The sequence below is a fragment of the Phascolarctos cinereus genome, unplaced genomic scaffold (genome assembly GCF_003287225.1).
Source record: "Phascolarctos cinereus isolate Bilbo 61053 unplaced genomic scaffold, phaCin_HiC Scaffold_5;HRSCAF=322, whole genome shotgun sequence".
NCBI classification, from domain to species: domain Eukaryota; kingdom Metazoa; phylum Chordata; class Mammalia; order Diprotodontia; family Phascolarctidae; genus Phascolarctos; species Phascolarctos cinereus.
This window is the reverse complement of record NW_027555958.1, coordinates 404,119,845-404,127,402: the sequence shown is the minus strand read 5'-3', so window position 1 is coordinate 404,127,402 and position 7,558 is coordinate 404,119,845. Positions and strand designations below refer to the sequence as shown.

The 7,558-nt window shown below is 41.6% G+C and overlaps 1 pseudogene; it reads right to left on the bottom strand.

Annotated features, from left to right (window-relative positions):
• Positions 1-419: 419 nt before the first annotated feature.
• Positions 420-7,271, bottom strand: LOC144457825 (alpha-enolase pseudogene; annotated as a pseudogene).
• Between the last annotated feature and the right edge of the window lie 287 nt (positions 7,272-7,558).

The window sequence follows — 7,558 nt, the reverse complement described above, 5'->3', positions numbered from 1 at the left end:
TGCTCTCTCTGGCACCCTTCTAATCATACAAAGCAAGAGACTGGATACTTCAAAAGGCCAGCTGTGGGAGGTAGAGGGGAGTTGGTGGGAATGGAATTGTAGATGGAGAAGACAGGTTAAGGACTGAATGCCAGGTCTAGGGATAGGTAAGGTGGTCAGCTGCCTTGGAGAAGCAACAACGAATAGGTTTTCATGCCTAAAAGTTTCTCTCCATGACATACCCTACTTGTCTGCACACTAAGTTACTTGAGATATAGTAAAGCATCCAGTAAATAACAAACAGTAATTTTAAAAGCTGTTATTTTTACCCTACACGCACAGAACATTAAATTTAAGGAATAATAGCAGGATAGTAACTTGTTCCAGAATGTTTCTATCTGAATGCCATTGAAAAAAGATGAGAATGAGACAAAGAAGAATAGTTCCCATTTATTTATTGTTTACAAAGTACTTTGTCTATATTACCCCGGTTACCTAGTCCACATACTGTGGACACATTAAAAAATATTTTTAAAATTCAACTTTATTTTCAGGGCCTCCATGAGAAAGCAAGAAAAATGAAACCCATTACAAACATGTAGAAACAAGCAAAACAAATTCCTACATAGGCCATGTCCAGAAAAACATGCCTCAATTTGCACTCCTAAGTCTATCACATCTTTAACTGGAGGTGGGTAGCTTGTTTCATCTTTCGTCCTCTGGAACTATGGCTTGTCATCGTATGGATTGGAGTTCCTAAGTCTTTCAAAGCTGCTTGTCTTTACAATATCGTTATTGTATAAACTGTTCTCCTGGTTCTGCTCACTTCACTTTGTATCAGTTCATATAAGTCTTCCCAGGTTTCTCTGAAACCATCCCCTTCATCATTTCTTACAGGATAGTATTCTATCACATTTATATACCATAATTAATTTGTTCAACCGTTCCCAATTGATGGGCATCTCCTCAGTTTCCAATTCTTTGCTATCACAAAAAAAGCAACTATACTTTAGTACATATATGGTCTTTTTCCCCCTTTTTTCTTTTATCTCTTTTGGGTATAGATCTACTAGTGGTATTGCTGGCCCAAAAGGCATGTGTGGTCTAATAGCTTTGGGGCATATTTCCAAATTGCTTTCCAGAATGGCCAGACTAGTTCAGCCACAGCTCCAACAACAGTGCATGTTTTCCCACAGCTCCTCTAGCATGTCAACTTTGCCAACCTGATGGGTATAAGCTGGAATCTCAAAGTTCTTGTAATCTGCATTTCTCTACTAGTGATTTAGAACATCTTTTATATGTCTATTAATAGCTTGGATTTCTTCCTCTGAAAACCACCTATTCATATCATTTGACTATTTATCAGCTGGGAAATGGCCTTTATTTTTATAAATTTGAATCAGTTCCCAAATACCTTAGAAATGAGACCTTTATCATAGAGATTTACTGCAAAGAATTTCCCCCCCCAATTCTCTGCTTCTCTAATTTAAGTTAAATTGGGACTATTCGTATACAAACTTTTAAATTTTATGTACTCAAAATTGCCCATTTTGTTTCCTACAAATCTATCTCATTTCGTCATGAATTCTTCAGGGAGCCAAATGTCAAACCTTGCCTGAGGTACATACATACATGCCTTGTCAGGGCTCTGCTAAACAGGAAAGATCCAGTGCGCTGACAAGCTTCCATGTTTTCTTGGACTGATAAATGTTGGGCAACACCAACTTTGAACAGAACACAGAAAAACAGATACTTTGTATGGCCTAAGGCAAGTTATTTCATTCCTCACCTCTAAGCTCTATTTCCTTCTTCTCTTTCTTCCTTCCTTCCCTCCTCCCTCTTTCCCCCACTTCCTCAAAATGGGCATAATTTCATCACTTCTGTTTCTGACCAAGACAGGCAGGCACTACAGAAGCTAATTCAGAAGAAAAGGGGAAGTAATCATAATTCATCAGCAGTGGTAGTAATGAAAGTTGATTCAACTAGAAGTAGGGCTGAGAGTGGCACATTAAATAGGATCTCTTAGAGACATGATGGTGAGATTTTAACCATTAATATTATCCTAAATGCTAAGCACATTCCCAGGGGTCATATAATAACAGCTCACCTTCCTTCCAAGAACTAGAAAGTAAGGGAAAGAAAAAATACTTTTAGCTTGGTTGTATTTTAGACTAAAGTTACTTTTTCTGGGTAATTTAGTATAACAATTTGTTATAAATGCAGAATGACTAGTAATTGACAGGGTTTGAAAATATACTGACAGGCTAGAGTATTCATTAGGCTGAATCTGTAAGAAGGATATTCAGTAAGGATAAATGTAAAATCTTACACTTGGGTTTTTAAAAAATCAGCTTAAAAAATACGTCTTTGACTTCCCTCGGCCCCCCACTAAAGCCTTCCTTATGACATTACCTTTAATTTACACCATAGCTAGCTAGCTAGCTAAATCATATATGTACATAGTTATTTTCACGTGAGGGTAGAGTGTGTAAACGTTTTTACTTTCTTTGTCTGCCTAGTACTTAGAACAATGCCTGGCACATAGAAAGCATTTACTAAATGGGTTGTTTTGTTTTGTTCTGTTTTGCTTTTTGGTGAGGCTATTGAGGTTAAGTGACAGCTTGTCAAGTGTCTGATGCCAGATTTGAACTTAGGTCCTCCAGACTCCAAGGCCAGAGCTCTATCCACTGCATCACCTAGCTGCCCCCTAAATGTTTTTTGATTAACAGGATGAGACTCTTCTGTCTGACAAAGATCTGGGAGTTTTGATGGACTGAAAATTCAATATAATTCAACAATGTGATTGGAGTAGCCAAAGAAGATGCTAATAGGATCTTGGGCTCCCAGGGAAAGGGTGTGATAGTATCCAACACTTTGCCCTTGGTCACATTATATCTGGAGCACTTGGCTCAGTTATGGTCCCACAGATTGCTGGGCACTGATAGATTGGAGAGTTTATCCAAGAACATGAAAGACCTTGGGTTTATGTCATATGAGAACTGAGGATGTTGAGACTGGAGAAAAGAAGACAGTAAAAACGTTATAGACATCTTCAAGTGTTTGAAGAAGTGCCATGAGGAAGAAGGATTGGCTAATTCTTCTATTTGGCTCTTGTAAGCCACAAAAGTTCCATGAAGCTATTGGTGAACCAGGAAAAAAAACCTTTTTATTAATGGCCTAGCAAGGCTGGGTGTCCCATGTGTGGGCACACCCTTGAGGCACAAAAGTATACCCCATCCTAAAACACAAGTTCCTCCTCTGATTCCCCACTGCCTGGACACTACAGAGGTCACAGCCTAACCAAAAAGCGCCCAATTTCTCCCCTTGAGTCTCCGCCCCAAATTACATCTCCCATTCACCATACTGTGTTAGACAACCTACAGCTGTCAATACCCAGCAGCTACCCAAGGAGTTTTGGGGACTTATTCACACACTAACGAGTGATATGCCAAAGCAACATTCCCAACCACATTTTCTACAGCTCTCAAGGGCAGAACCAGGAGGAATGGGAGAAAATTGAAGAAAGGCAGATTTCAGAAAGAAAAAACTTTCTAACAAGAGCTGTCTAAAAATGTAACCAATTAGGTACATTAGGAGGGTTGCAGCTCATTGGAGGTCTTCTAGCAGAGGCTGAGCAGTCATAAGTCAGGTAGATTATAGTATGGATTCCTTTCTTTTATTAGTTGGGCTAGATGTTGGCTGATATCTTTACCAACTCTAAAATTAAATGATTTTGTAATTTTTTCCATCTAAGTCTCTGGTTTAGGGATCTAAATCCCCTTGGCTGAGTTTGTAGCTAAAGGTGTGGACACCAGAGCCTACCTAGGCAAACCTGTAAATTAACAAAGTTTGTCCCTAATGGCCTTCTACCTGCTCAATCAATATCCTTTACTTCCTTCTAGGAGCTTGGCTGTGTTCCAATATTGCTAAGCAATTAGCTGTTAACAAAATTAACTGATTAGGACCCAAGGTGTGACTTTAAATAATATCAAAATGTTAATAGGGGCTTGTAGTAAGACTGGTAAAGCTTGCCTTGACATCCTTTTATGGAGAAGGAAGCTCTGTAGAGACTTTATGTCTGGATTTCAGCAAAGCACTTGAGGAAATCTCATAAAATATGCTTCTGGATAAAGCTGAACAAATCCTTTTATTAAGGGGATTCGCTCTGTGAAGTTTGGATTCAGTCAAAAGGCTGCATTTGAGGAGCTGAGGAAAACAACTCGGCCTCGAGGCCACAGGTTCCCCACTCCTGACTAGCTCATAGTCCAGTAAGGTAGACTTGGACCTAAAATGCTTTATCTCTCCCCAAATTAGAATTGCCTATTCTGACGGTGGGTGGTGGGAACGGGTCTGTTTGGGCCAGAGTACTGTTTCTTAGGAATCAGTGAACAAACATTTAGCAGTGCATCTCAGAAAAACTGTTGACACCAACCTAGCTCAGTAATCTTGAGAGCCAGTTCCTCCCAGTATAAAGCTGTCCTAATTGTCACTGGGTTACTATTTGAACCAGAATGAATCATTCATTCACCCAGTTGAATCATTTAATCTCTTCTGGGTTTCACACATAGGACAGGAAAGATAATACCGATTTCCCTTGGGTGTAGAAGTCCTCCAGATGGTCTGCTTTGTGAAGGTCATTGCGCTGACTGCATCAAGTCCCCAAACATTGCAAAGCCTCCTGGAATAGGTCTGTAATCACCCGAAGTTTATTTGGTCTGACCATCTTCACAGGAAAGATCAAGTAAATGAAGAATGTTTATTGTCCAGATTTCAACATGAATCTGGATGGACAACCAATAGACATCAGTATGTATGTTTGGGACAGACAGTACAGATGGACAATGAGTCAGACACAAAGTTGAGCAGGAGGATGGGGGCAGGCTGCATTGCCTTCAGGAAACTGCAGAGCTCCTTTACTGATCCCAAGCTTCCCATGAAAGCAAAGGCCCATGTTTTGATTACCAATATTCTACTGAAATTGATATACAACAGCAAAGCATGGAATACAACTATTTCTTTTTCTTTTTTTGGGGGGAGGGTTCTTTTGGCTAGGCAATGGGGTTAAGTGACTTGCCCAGGGTCACACAGCTAGTATGCATTATGTGTCTGAGGCCGGATTTGAACTCAGGTCCTCCTGAATCCAGGGCCAGTGCTCTATCCACTGCACCATCTAGCTGCCCCAGAATACAACTATTTCTGAAGAATAAAAATGACTACTCCAGAGGTCGATGGAAAAAGGCACATAGTACAAGTTTCAGAATATAACCAAATAGGAATTTCAAAGAAGGAGTAAAAGACTTTATCAAGGAATTGTGTTGTAGGAAGAGAAGATGGTTGGGTCACATGGTGAAAATCAAGTAAATGTAAACAGGCAGAATGCTCCACTGGTACCTCTGAAATGTTGAAAGAAATTGATGAAGGCTTCCTACTATGGAACCCCTAGTGAACTTATGAGAGTATATGGACAAGAGTCACACAAGATGAACAAGCATTACATGAGATTGATACCTGCATAGAAATGATAGATCAAAGATATCTTTGAGAATCTGAGAATCTTCAGCTTGCTTTATCCTTTTTCTCAGGCGTTCTCTAATGACTTGAAATCTCATTTTCTTTCTTTTTTTTTTTCAGTGGGTTGCTGAATACTTTTATTCTGCACATAGAAGCCACCAAGGATCTGGCCTGTGGACTTGTCGGGGCTGCATCACAAGTACATGGCTCCACACATCAGCACCAGGCTTGTGGGTGAGAACAGGTCATTCTATCTCATTCACAAGATATCATCGTAGTTTCTGGTAAGACAGTTCTAACGAAGCAGTGAGAACATCAAAGAAAGGTGGAGGGGAGAGTGAAGTTAAACAGCTGAGGCCCCTGCCCCCAAAACAAAACTGGTCTAGTACATGGTGCTGCCCATTCTTAGGACAGAAGCAGATGTCTACAGGGTGGACTGGTGCCTGTGAGCTCCAAAGCTTCCTGGCCACAGAACTTATTTGGCCTGAGGGTTTCTGAAGCTCCTTCCAGCAAATTTAGCCTTGCTGCCCAGTTCTTCCCCAATTCTGAGAAGCTGGTTATACTTGGCCAGAAGCTCAGATTGGCAGGGGGCACCAGTGTTGATCTGCCCAGTGTACAGACCTACCACCAGGTCTGCAATGAAGGTATCTTCAGTCTCCCCAGAACGATCGGAAACCATTACTCCCCATCCATTGGACCCAGCCAGCTTGCATGCTTGGAGAGGTTGTCCCAGAGCCAATCTGGTTCACTTTGAGTAGGAGGCAGTTGCAGGCTTTCCTGCTCACAGCCTTTTCAATGCACTTGGGATAGGTCACTGTGAGATCATCCCTTCCATGCTTGCAGTGGCAGTGAAATTCTTCCAAGCTTCCCAATCATCCTGGTCAAAGGGATCTTCAATAGACACCACTGGATAGTCCTTGATGAAGCTCTTGTAGAGGTCCCCCAACTCGGAAGGGGAGATGTATCTGTTGGAATCATCAGGAGACTTGAAGTCCAAGTATATTTCCCAGATGGGAAGAATTCTGAGGCAGCAACATCCATGCCAATTATGACCTTATCAGTATAGCCAGCCTTACCAACAGCATTCTTTAGCAGTTCCAGAGCTTCCTTATCCTCCAGGATGTTAGGAGCAAAGCCACCCTCATCCCCTATGTTGGTGGCATCCTGTCCATATTTCTGCTTAATCACACTCTTCAGGTTGTGTGGTAGACCTCAGCTCCAATATGCATGGCCTCCTTAAAGTTTGCTGTACAAGGAAGATCATGAACTCCTGCATTGCCAACTTGTTACCAGCATGGGAGCCACCGTTGATAATGTTGCAGGCTGGAACAGGCAGGATGACTTCATCATTGCCTACAAGGTCAGCAATATGGTGGGACAGGGAGACACCTTTCTCAGCAGCTCCAGCCTTACAAACAGCCAGAGACACTCCCAATATGGCATTTGCACCAAATTTAGATTTATTCTCAGTGCTGTACATCTCTATTATTAATTAGCCGATCATCTCCTGCTCTATAACATTCAGTTTCTTGCTAACCAGGGTCAAGGCAATAGTTTTATTGATGTGCTCAACCGCTTTTGTGACACCTTTCCCCATGTAGCTGGTCTTATCATTGTCTCGGAGCTCCAGGGCTTCATGGATACTGGTAGAAGCACCACTAGGCACAGCAGGTCAGAAGAGACCTTCTTCAGTGTAGATCAACTTCAACAGTAGGGTTTCCATGACAGTCAAGGATCTCTCTTGCCTGGATCTTGCAAGTAGACTTGTTGAGTTTCTGCATGGCGCTTCCTCTGCTGGGCTCAGAGAACAGAGGCCAAGGGTAAAATCTCTTTTTCCTGAAAAACTGGCTTGTTGCACCAGTCCACCACTATCTAGGCCCCCAAAGTCTAAGGTGCTAGCCAGGAGTAGTCCCAGAAAATACAGGGTAGAAAAATGCATAAACACTACTTGAACCAGGTTAAACTTGCCAAAATTGAGTTGAAAGGATGGCTTCTGTGACTCTGTGATCTCAGGGATAGGAATGTATAATTCCAAAATCATTGTCATCATCCGAATTCCAAAAATAAT